This window comes from Lucilia sericata, unplaced genomic scaffold (genome assembly GCF_015586225.1).
Source record: "Lucilia sericata isolate MDLA Ls3-8-SP2 unplaced genomic scaffold, ASM1558622v1 Contig000191F_arrow, whole genome shotgun sequence".
NCBI classification, from domain to species: Eukaryota; Metazoa; Arthropoda; class Insecta; order Diptera; family Calliphoridae; genus Lucilia; species Lucilia sericata.
This window is the reverse complement of record NW_023994219.1, coordinates 115620-128538: the sequence shown is the minus strand read 5'-3', so window position 1 is coordinate 128538 and position 12919 is coordinate 115620.

The following is a 12919-nucleotide window of genomic DNA, read 5'->3' as shown; positions in this document are numbered from 1 at the left end:
TGTACTCGTTTTTTTTTCTAAAGAAAATTATTATACTTTAGAGTAACATAAGTTGCAGAAATAGTGTATCATATGTAAAAAAAAACTCCTCTGGGAAATTTACTAAAGTAGAGTAAAATGCCAACAACAACAACAACAAAAAAAAACGTCAACATTTTCGAAAATAAAACAAGTCATGTAATTAATTATTTAAAACTAAAACGTACATAAATAAACACAAAACGCCAACTAATGTCGACGATTAGGTGTTAAAAATAAAAACGCATATATTTGCATATTTTAAGGGATGGTGTTTAAACTCTTCTTTTTAGTGTTTTTTTTTTTTTTTTTGAATATTCAGTCATGTGTAATTAAAGGCTTTTAGTTAATGTTAATATTTCCGATTTTAGCTCTAAATATTGTGGGAATTAAATAGTTTATAATTAATTAGTTGTTTATGTTTTTTATACGAAATTATATTCAGGAATTTTAGATAAAAAAGGATAATTTGGAATTTCTTGTCTTTTTGATATATACATATTTTTTTAAAAATAACTTAAGTAGAACATTAGAAACTAGAACAGAAATAAGACCGAAATAATACTAGAACAGAATTAGAACTAGAACTAGAACAAAAATAGAACTAGAATATAAATTCAACAAGAACTAGAATATAAATTGAACAAGAACAGAAATATAAATCGAACTTGAACAGAACTAGTAGAGAACTAGAACAGAACTAGAACAGAACTAGAACAGAACTAGAACAGAACTAGAACAGAACAGAACTGGAACGGAACTAGGACAGAACTGGAACGGAACTAGAACAGGACTGGAACGGAACTGGAACGGAACTTGAACAGAACTAGAACAGAACTAGAACAGAACTGGAACAGAACTAGAACAGAACTAGAACAGAACTAGAACTGAACGAGTACTGAACTAGAACTGATCTAGAACTGTACTAGAACTGAACTAGAACTGAACTAGAACAGAACTAGAACTGAACTAGAACTGAACTAGAACTGAACTAGAACTGAACTAGAACTGAACTAGAACTGAACTAGAACTGAACTAGAACTGAACTAGAATTGAACTAGAACTGAACTAGAACTGAACTAGAACTGAACTAGAACTGAACTAGAACTGAACTGAACTGAACTAGAACTGAACTAGAACTGAACTAGAACTGAACTAGAACTGAACTAGAACTGAACTAGAACTGAACTAGAACTGAACTAGAACTGAACTAGAACTGAACTAGAACTGAACTAGAACTGAACTAGAACTGAACTAGAACTGAACTAGAACTGAACTAGAACTGAACTAGAACTGAACTAGAACTGAACTAGAACTGAACTAGAACAGAACTAGAACTGAACTAGAACAGAACTAGAACTGAACTAGAACTGAAATAGAACTGAACTAGGTCTGTACTAGAACTGAACTAGAACTGAACTAGAACTGAAATAGAACTGAACTAGAACTGAACTAGAACTGAACTAGAACTGAACTAGAACTGAACTGGAACTGAACTAGAACTGAACTAGAACTGAACTAAAACTGAACAAGAACTGAACTAGAACTGAAATAGAACTGAACTAGACCTGAAATAGAACTGAACTAGAACTGTACTAGAACTGAACTAGAACTGTACTAGAACTGAACTAGACCTGAAATAGAACTGAACTAGAACTGAACTAGAACTAGAGCTGAACTAGAACTGAATTAGAACTGAACTAGAACTGAACTTAGAACTGAACTAGAACAGAAATGAACTAGAACTGAACTAGAACTGAATTAGAACAGAACTAGAACAGAACTAGAACAGAACTGGAACAGAACTAGAACAGAACTAGAACAGAACTAGAACAGAACTAGAACTGAACGAGTACTGAACTAGAACTGATCTAGAACTGTACTAGAACTGAACTAGAACTGAACTAGAACAGAACTAGAACTGAACTAGAACTGAACTAGAACTGAACTAGAACTGAACTAGAACTGAACTAGAACTGAACTAGAATTGAACTAGAACTGAACTGGAACTGAACTAGAACTGAACTAGAACTGAACTAGAACTGAACTAGAACTGAACTAGAACTGAACTAGAACTGAACTAGAACTGAACTAGAACTGAACTAGAACTGAACTAGAACTGAACTAGAACTGAACTAGAACTGAACTAGAACTGAACTAGAACTGAACTGAACTAGAACTGAACTAGAACTGAACTAGAACTGAACTAGAACTGAACTAGAACTGAACTAGAACAGAACTAGAACTGAACTAGAACAGAACTAGAACTGAACTAGAACTGAAATAGAACTGAACTAGGTCTGTACTAGAACTGAACTAGAACTGAACTAGAACTGAAATAGAACTGAACTAGAACTGAACTAGAACTGAACTAGAACTGAACTAGAACTGAACTGGAACTGAACTAGAACTGAACTAGAACTGAACTAAAACTGAACAAGAACTGAACTAGAACTGAAATAGAACTGAACTAGACCTGAAATAGAACTGAACTAGAACTGTACTAGAACTGAACTAGAACTGAACTAGACCTGAAATAGAACTGAACTAGAACTGAACTAGAGCTAGAGCTGAACTAGAACTGAATTAGAACTGAACTAGAACTGAACTTAGAACTGAACTAGAACAGAAATGAACTAGAACTGAACTAGAACTGAATTAGAACAGAACTAGAACTGGAACTAGAACTGAACAAGTTTTTTCTTTTTCTTATTTCGTGGAATTTGTAAAAACATGACAAATCCGCCGAAATCGAAAATGACCATGAGTTAAAATTTTTTATTCTTAGAAATCTTTCCAACAAAGTAAGATGTCATGAAAGTAAAATGAATGTTCAAAATTTATAAAATTAAATAAAAAATACACAAAGGAAACAAACATCACAAATGAAAAGAAAAATGAATTTATAACAAACTAATCGCACACACATGAATCATCTATAAATTGTCACCTCAATCACAGTGAATCAGAGTCATCACGACAATAAAATTAAATTAAAATGTATTGTTCCCCTCAAATTTAAATGGTGCAGACAGAAATTCACAAAAAAAAAAATATTTTTTTAAATAAAAACGACAACATAGAAAGTTTTTTTCTTTTTTCATTTCTTAAAAAACACTCCACCACAAATGAGAAAAAAAGATAAATTTCCAAAATTTCATGTGACATTTTCTTTATTTTTTTTTTTTTTTGTTGTATTTAAATTTAAGTATTCATAATTTATACATTTTAATGATCTCTGCGTTTATCCCACAAATATTTTAGTTGGATTTTTACGTTTCAGTTCAGAGGAAAAACATTTTTTATGAAGGTTTCTGTGTTTTTTTTTCGTGTTCGTTTTCACACGTGTTAAATATTTTCGTGATTTCTTAATGTATGATCATGGAGATAATAATCGCTTTTCAAGAGTTTCAATATTTTCGGTTGTCAGAAAAAATTTGCTTTTGAATGAAATATTTTTGTTTAAGGGAAAATTGTAGTGTAGGTAGACTTTGTTTTTGCTTTAAAGGAAATAAATCACCAACAATATTGTAAAAGTTTAATTCTTTAGATTAGTGATCATTGAACCGTTTTTTGACATTTTTCTGGGGGACGAAAATTTGTTTTGAAAGATCTGTGATAAATAGATAAAGGCCTAATTCTGCAGATAGAAATTATCATTTTAATTTGGAAACTATTTTAAATATTTTACTTGAATCTTAGAAAACAGTCGATTCTAATATTGCTCCTCTTTCCCTAATATCATAGATCTCTTCTTTCAAACAGTTTGATTTACGTAAGTTTTCCTCCAAATTCTTATTAAATTCTTGTCCTTAATTTAATTGAATTTTAATAAGTTTTAATTGATATCAACAGAAAGGAAGTCACAATAAGAATCATTTAACTAGAGCGAATGTCAGTATGTTTCCCTCCACCCTCTTAATTAACTAACTAGCTTTGTTGTTGCCTTTTGGAGTTAATAATTTAATTAAAATAATTGTATAATCAAGCTCGAATGTAAGCATATCCTTTGATAATATATAAACATCACTTACAAACAGAGACAACCCTACATTTAGTCATACATACCCTGCAGTCCAGGGACCTAGTTACTTTTTGTTCTAGTTCAGTTCTAGTTCAGTACTAGTTCTGTTCTAGTTCAGTTCTAATTCAGTTCTAGTTCAGTACTATTTCAGTTCTAGTCAGTTCTAGTTCTAGTTCAGTTCAGTTCTAGTTCAGTTCTAGTTCAGTTCTAGTTCAGTTCTAGTTCAGTTCTAGTTCAGTTCTAGTTCAGTTCTAGTTCAGTTCTAGTTCAGTTCTAGTTCAGTTCTAGTTCAGTTCTAGTTCAGTTCTAGTTCAGTTCTAGTTCAGTTCTAGTTCAGTTCTAGTTCAGTTCTAGTTCAGTTCTAGTTCAGTTCTAGTTCAGTTCTAGTTCAGTTCTAGTTCAGTTCCAGTTCTGCTCTAGTTCATGTTCTAGTTCAGTTCTAGTTCAGTTCTAGTTCAGTTCTAGTTCAGTTCTAGTCTGTTCTAGTTCTGTTCTAGTTCTGTTCTAGTTCTGTTCTAGTTCTGTTCTAGTTCTGTTCTAGTTCTGTTCTAGTTCTGTTCTAGTTCTGTTCTAGTTCTGTTCTAGTTCTGTTCTAGTTCTGTTCTAGTTCTGTTCTAGTTCTGTTCTAGTTCTGTTCTAGTTCTGTTCTAGTTCTGTTCTAGTTCTGTTCTAGTTCTGTTCTAGTTCTGTTCTAGTTCTGTTCTAGTTCTAGTTCTGTTCTAGTTCTGTTCTAGTTCTGTTCTAGTTCTGTTCTAGTTCTGTTCTAGTTCTGTTCTAGTTCTGTTCTAGTTCTGTTCTAGTTCTGTTCTAGTTCTGTTCTAGTTCTGTTCTAGTTCTGTTCTAGTTCTGTTCTAGTTCTGTTCTAGTTCTGTTCTAGTTCTGTTCTAGTTCTGTTCTAGTTCTGTTCTAGTTCTGTTCTAGTTCTGTTCTAGTTCTGTTCTAGTTCTGTTCTAGTTCTGTTCTAGTTCTGTTCTAGTTCTGTTCTAGTTCTGTTCTAGTTCTGTTCTAGTTCTGTTCTAGTTCTGTTCTGTTCTAGTTCTGTTCTAGTTCTGTTCTAGTTCTGTTCTAGTTCTGTTCTAGTTCTGTTCTAGTTCTGTTCTAGTTCTGTTCTAGTTCTGTTCTAGTTCTGTTCTAGTTCAGTTCTAGTTCAGTTCTAGCTCAGCTCTAGTTCAGATCTAGTTCAGTTCTAGTTCAGTTCTAGTACAGTTCTAGTTCAGTTCTAGTTCAGTTCTAGTTCAGTTCTAGTTCAGTTCTAGTTCAGTTCTAGTTAAGTTCTAGTTCAGTTCTAGTTCAGTTCTAGTTCAGTTCTAGTTCTGTTCTAGTTCTGTTCTAGTTCTGTTCTAGTTATGTTCTAGTTCTGTTCTAGTTCTGTTTGTAGTTCTGTTCTAGTACTGTTCTAGTTCTTTCTAGTTCTGTTCTAGTTCTGTTCTAGTTCTGTTCTAGTTCTGTTCTAGTTTCTGTTCTAGTTCTGTTCTAGTTCTGTTCTAGTTCTGTTCTAGTTCTGTTCTAGTATCTGTTCTAGTTCTGTTCTAGTTCTGTTCTAGTTCTGTTCTAGTTCTGTTCCTAGTTCTGTTCTAGTTCTGTTCTAGTTCTGTTCTAGTTCTGTTCTAGTTCTGTTCTAGTTCTGTTCTAGTTCTGTTTCTAGTTCTGTTCTAGTTCTGTTCTAGTTCTGTTCTAGTTCTGTTCTAGTTCTGTTCTAGTTCTGTTCTAGTTCTGTTCTAGTTCTGTTCTAGTTCTGTTCTAGTTCTGTTTCTAGTTCTGTTCTAGTTCTGTTCTAGTTCTGTTCTAGTTCTGTTCTAGTTCTGTTCTAGTTCTGTTCTAGTTCTGTTCTAGTTCTGTTCTAGTTCTGTTCTAGTTCTGTTCTAGATCTGTTCTAGTTCTGTTCTAGTTTCTGTTCCAGTTCTGTTCTAGTTGTGTTCTAGTTCTGTTCTAGTTCTGTTCTAGTTCTGTTCTAGTTCTGTTCTAGTTCTGTTCTAGTTCTGTTCTAGTTCTGTTCTAGTTCTGTTCTAGTCCTGTTCTAGTTCTGTTCGAAACTGTCGGGTAGAATCCATCCTCTGATAAGTGTTGTCTGTGTCTGCTCCATTTAATTTCAATTTTTTTCACGCCCTTTACTTGTTTGTTTTTCTTGTCTCAAGTAGCGTTCTATTATAGTACTTTTATCCTCGTACTCTAACGAATAGAAACTTCTAAATCAAGGGTCGACATAAAGAGAACTCTAGACATGTTACAGCTCTGCCGCAAATTTCTTTCTCATTTCTTTGCTTGATATGAATAGTATTAAAATTATCGTTTTGGACTTGAAAAATATCTAATTTTTTTCGTTTCTTGCTGGCTTACGTGTCGATCGCTGCTGTTTTACAAGTAGTATGCTCGTTTATAAATTTAGTTTTAGTGTTTTAGTTTTCTATTTATTATTGTAAAAAAACACACTGCACTTGTATGTGTTTTTTTTTTTTTTGTAAGTTTCATTGGCAGTCATCATCAACATCGTTATTATATTTATTCTATTATATTTCTGTTACCATGTAGTTTTCTTTTCTATTTTGTTGTCGTTTTTTGAAAAAGGACTATTTATCTATATGAGTGTGTTTCTGTTTATTTTTTTTTTATAAAAAATAATAAACTCAATGTATGGTTTCCTTGGTTGTATGACACCAAAAAAATATTGAATTTCAATAAGAATTTAATAGAAGAAAAAATGAAAACAAACACCACAGGAACTACAATGTATAAAAGTTATAGTAGTTAACGAAAGGATCTTATGAATGAAATCATACTTAGGAAAAGTACATATTTATAAACGAAAATTTAAATTGATTTATCAATAACAAGAACTTATTAAACAGCGGGTATCAATGATCCAATTATGGAATGGTTAAAGGACTAAAGGGGTGAACACAAATATACTTCTTTAATTAACTAGAACTGAACTAGAACTGAACAGAACTGAACTAGAACTGAACTAGAACTGAACTAGAACTGAACTAGAACTGAACTAGAACTGAACTAGAACTGAACTAGAACTGAACTAGAACTGAACTAGAACCGAACTAGAACTGAACTAGAACTGAACTCGAACTGACCTCGAACTGAACTAGAACTGAACTAGAACTGAACTAGAACTGAACTAGAACTGAAGTAGAACTGAACTAGAACTGAACTAGAACTGAACTAGAACTGAACTAGAACTGAACTAGAACTGAACTAGAACTGAACTAGAACTGAACTAGAACTGAACTAGAACTGAACTAGAACTGAACTAGAACTGAACTAGAACTGAACTAGAACTGAACTAGAACTGAACTAGAACTGAACTAGAACTGAACTAGAACTGAACTAGAACTGAACTAGAACTGAACTAGAACTGAACTAGAACTGAACTAGAACTGAACTAGAACTGAACTAGAACTGAACTAGAACTGAACTAGAACTGAACTAGAACTGAACTAGAACTGAACTAGAACTGAACTAGTACTGAACTAGAACTGAACTAGAACTGAACTAGAACTGAACTAGAACTGAACTAGAACTGAACTAGAACTGACTACCTAGACTGAACTAGAACTGAACTAGAACTGTACTAGAACTGAACTGAACTAGAACTGAACTAGAACTGAACTAGAACTGAACTAGAACTGAACTAGAACTGAACTAGAACTGAACTAGAACTGACTAGAACTGAACTAGAACTGAACTAGAACTGAACTAGAACTGAACTAGAACTGAACTAGAACTGAACTAAACTGAACTAGAACTGAACTAGAACTGAACTAGAACTGAACTAGAACTGAACTAGAACTGAACTAGAACTGAACTAGAACTGAACTAGAACTGAACTAGAACTGAACTAGAACTGAACTAGAACTGAACTAGAACTGAACTAGAACTGAACTAGAACTGAACTAGAACTGAACTAGAACTGAACTAGAACTGAACTAGAACTGAACTAGAACTGAACTAGAACTGAACTAGAACTGAACTAGAACTGAACTAGAACTGAACTGGAACTGAACTAGAACTGAACTAAAACTGAACTAGAACTGAACTAGAACTGAACTAGAACTGAACTATACCTGATCTAGAACTGAACTAGAACTGGAACTGAACTGGAACTGAACTAGAAATGAACTAAAACATAATTAGAAATGAACTGAACTAGAATTGAACTAGAACTGAACTAAACAACGTTGAAAACCTAAATTCTCTTCACATTATTCTTCAGACTTTAAGATCATATCGCCTCTATTCTAATATAAACAAATTCAATTCACTATTACAACTCAAAACCAATTTGTAAACATTTAACGAATGACAAATTATCTGCAATTATAATAATCTACAATATTTAAATGATTTTTTAGCAAAAGTGTTGTTTTGGTTTTTTTCGTTATTCAAAACCCCAAAGTTTTATTATCATATCGATTTCTATGTATTTTTATTTTTTTCTTTATTCCGCCACAAAGAGGCATTAAAATACATAAAATGAACATACATAACCTAATTTTCGGGATGTATTTGTATGTATTTATATGCGAGTGTGTCAAATACAAAATAAAGTAAAATAACGGTTAAACCGCAAATGTTGAGAATTACAATATTTAAATCCAAAGCGTATAAACAAACAAACTTATTATACAGGGAGTGAGTGCCTGATGGCTGAAGTCGTAGTATAATACGAATTATACATACACCGAACTAAGAAAAAACTTTTAAACCGCAAAATGACAACCGTCTCTCGTGCAGACACTTAGAAAGGTCTATGAGGAAAATTAGAGGAATTAGCAATACTACACTTTCAGATTTGTAACGACTGAACTGTTTTGTAATATTGCCAGTGATAACTCTACTTCTCTCTTTTTCAAAGATTGGATTCATATCAGTTTTTGTCTAGTTTAGTCTAGTTCCGTTCTAATTCAGTTCTAGTTCAGTTCTAGTTCAGTTCTAGTTCAGTTCTAGTTCGGTTCTAGTTCAGTTCTAGTTCAGTTCTAGTTCAGTTCTAGTTCAGTTCTAGTTCAGTTCTAGTTCAGTTCTAGTTCAGTTCTAGTTCAGTTCTAGTTCAGTTCTAGTTCAGTTTAGTCTAGTTCAGTTCTAGTTCAGTTCTAGTTCAGTTCTAGTCTAGTTCATTTCTAGTTCAGTTCTAGTTCAGTTCTAGTTCAGTTCTAGTTCAGTTCTAGTTCAGTTCTAGTTCAGTTCTAGTTCAGTTCTAGTTCAGTTCTAGTTCAGTTCTAGTTCAGTTCTAGTTCAGTTCTAGTTCAGTTCTAGTTCAGTTCTAGTTCAGTTCTAGTTCAGTTCTAGTTCAGTTCTAGTTCAGTTCTAGTTCAGTTCTACTTCAGTTCTAGTTCAGTTCTAGTTCAGTTCTAGTTCAGTTCTAGTTCAGTTCTAGTTCAGTTCTAGTTCAGTTCTAGTTCAGTTCTAGTTCAGTTCTATTTCAGTTCTAGTTCAGTTCTAGTTCAGTTCTAGTTCAGTTCTAGTTCAGTTCTAGTTCAGTTCTAGTTCAGTTCTAGTTCAGTTCTAGTTCAGTTCTAGTTCAGTTCTAGTTCAGTTCTAGTTCAGTTTTAGTTCAGTTCTAGTTCAGTTCTAGTGCAGTTCTAGTTCAGTTCTAGTTCAGTTCTAGTTCAGTTCTAGTTCAGTTCTAGTTCAGTTCTAGTTCAGTTCTAGTTCAGTTCTTGTTCGCTCTAGTTCAGTTCTAGTTCAGTTCAAGTTCAGTTCTAGTTCAGTTCTAGTTCAGTTCTAGTTCAGTTCTAGTTCAGTTCTAGTTCAGTTCTAGTTCAGTTCTAGTTCAGTTCTAGTTCAGTTCTAGTTCAGTTCTAGTTCAGTTTAGTTCAGTTCTAGTTCAGTTCTAGTTCAGTTCTAGTTCAGTTCTAGTTCAGTTCTAGTTCAGTTCTAGTTCAGTTCTAGCTCAGTTCTAGTTCAGTTCTAGTTCAGTTCTAGTTCAGTTCTAGTTCAGTTCTAGTACTGTTCTAGTTCAGTTCTAGTTCAGTTCTAGTTCAGTTCTAGTTCAGTTCTAGTTCAGTTCTAGTTCAGTTCTAGTTCAGTTCTAGTTCAGTTCTAGTTCAGTTCTAGTTCAGTTCTAGTTCAGTTCTAGTTCAGTTCTAGTTCAGTTCTAGTTCAGTTCAGTTCTAGTTCAGTTCTAGTTCAGTTCTAGTTCAGTTCTAGTTCAGTTCTAGTTCAGTTCTAGTTCAGTTCTAGTTCAGTTCTAGTTCAGTTCTAGTTCAGTTCTAGTTCAGTTCTAGTTCAGTTCTAGTTCAGTTCTAGTTCAGTTCTAGTTCAGTTCTAGTTCTGTTCTAGTTCTGTTTTAGTTCAGTTCTAGTTCTGTTCTAGTTCTGTTCTAGTTCTGTTCTAGTTCTGTTCTAGTTCTGTTCTAGTTCTGTTCTAGTTCTGTTCTAGTTCTGTTCTAGTTCTGTTCTAGTTCTGTTCTAGTTCTGTTCTAGTTCTGTTCTAGTTCTGTTCTAGTTCTGTTCTAGTTCTGTTCTAGTTCTGTTCTAGTTCTGTTCTAGTTCTGTTCTAGTTCTGTTCTAGTTCTGTTCTAGTTCTGTTCTAGTTCTGTTCTAGTTCTGTTCTAGTTCTGTTCTAGTTCTGTTCTAGTTCTGTTCTAGTTCTGTTCTAGTTCTGTTCTAGTTCTAGTTCTGTTCTAGTTCTGTTCTAGTTCTGTTCTAGTTCTGTTTCTAGTTCTGTTCTAGTTCTGTTCTAGTTCTATTCTAGTTCTGTTCTAGTCTTGTTCTAGTTCTGTTCTATTTCTGTTCTAGTTTTCTTCTAGTTCTGTTCAAGGTTTTTCGAAAAAAACGATTTAAAAATATTGCAATAGGGTCTTCAATTTTTTTCTCTACAATATAGTTGTCGCATTATATTTAACAGTTTAGCTGGTAGAATGAAAAAAAAACGGAAGGAAACATGACAGAAAGCTTGTTGATAACTGTAAAGTGGCAGGCAAAGACATGCTAAACTAACAACCACAACTAAGCAAACACATACGAAAGTGAGTGAGTACGTATACGTAACTGCGGTTGTTAGTACGTTTCCAATACAAAACTCCACAAAAAAACCTTAAAAGACGTACAAAAATCTAGTTAACAAGTGACCCAAAAATAATGGCACATAAAATGGAACTGAAAGCTAAACAAGGCGTCGCAACCGAAGTAGCTAACAGAAAAGAAAAACTAGGTGTATGTTTGTAGTAGTTATGCGAATACGAATTTGCGTACAGGACTCTTTTTTTTTCATGCGCTTTGTTAAGGATGAGGTAATGAAACATTTTAACACACAAGTAAAATTTATGTAATTTATAAGGCTTCAAATCTACATTGTTATAATAACAAACAACTAAGTACAATAATAATGTATATTTGTTGTAACACATTCTCTAAATAATTCATTTAGTATGTATGCTCGGGATGGCTGTTTGAATGTATGGATGTATGCCATACATACATATCTACATACTAAATACTTATAATATGAAAACATTTTTGTTTTAGGTGTATTAACAAAAGTTAGTGAGTAATTTCTGTGTAATACAATATTAAATCTATTCTAAACATGCAAATCCCTTTTGGGTCGTTACTTAAATGTATGAGAGTAGTTTGTCGGCCTACATATGTTGCAAGTATTTTTTACGCCAACAAGGTTTTAGTGATTAACAAAAAATTTAAGACATTTAATGGAAGAATTAAAGCAAAAGATGGCTTTCAAAATGAGGTTAGGTTTAACAACCCTTAATTGCAGCATCCCTTATCAGTATGATTCTTTAATGGATGCTGTAAAAGTTGTAATATACGATTTGGAATATGCGCACAGCATAACTGGGGTGATTTATTCTACTTTAATTTGGCTATGTGGTTAATACAGGTTTCTGGAAAAGATGGAAATAAAGATTTTTTATTGACCAATCAAAAATTGCAAGTGTTATGGTTGACTAATTTCACCACTATTGTATCCATTATTTTATATATTGGACCATATGATATTCCTAAAATAATTCCTCTCTAATTTGGGTGGAATTCGTATTCACATGCTCTCAGACAGAACCATGTACAACATCTACAATTGTAACCAATTTGATTAGAGTCCATCCTTCATATAGTCTAGATCATAAAACAGGCCGTCATTTAGACTATAGACTCCAAATTTTTCAGAATTAAGCTGATAGTCTTGAGAGATGCATTTACTTCTCATATGTTTCTCACGGTCTATTCAATAGCTTAAAATTCCATGTGAAAAACAGTGCAGACATTATGCAATCGGATGGAAAATAAGACCATCAAAGATAATAGTCAAAACGGCAATCGCTACCGATGGTCATGGCTTGCAGATCTATATTTCTTACTCTGAAGGTCCTATCAAAACTTAATGCATTTCTGCTCCTTAAGCACGAGCTACTTACTTCTTGTAATATATTGCCATGTCCTATACGATCATATTTCAATGAGCCTAAATTTCTGAATCTAAGAGCCCATTTAACAGCAATATAAGCAACATGTATAGGTGTCAGGGGTACATGTATATTGTAAAATTCTATCTCCGATTTTGTGGAATGAAGCCAGACTAAAATCTAGATCAAAGCCCTTTTCCAATGGGGACAATTATGAAGTTCTTCTTCCGAATCTCAAGAATAAAGCCGCATCATCTTAATACAATTATTGTAATGACTAATATAGGCTAGGCTATAGACTACACTATAGACTAGACTATAGATTAGACTATAGACAAGACTATAGACAAGACTATAGACTAGACTATAGACTAGCCTAGACTATAGAATAGCCTATAGAATAGCCTATAGACTAGACTTAGACTAGACTATAGACTAGACTATAGACTAAACTATAGACTAGACTATAGACTAGACTATAGACTAGACTATAGACTAGACTATAGACT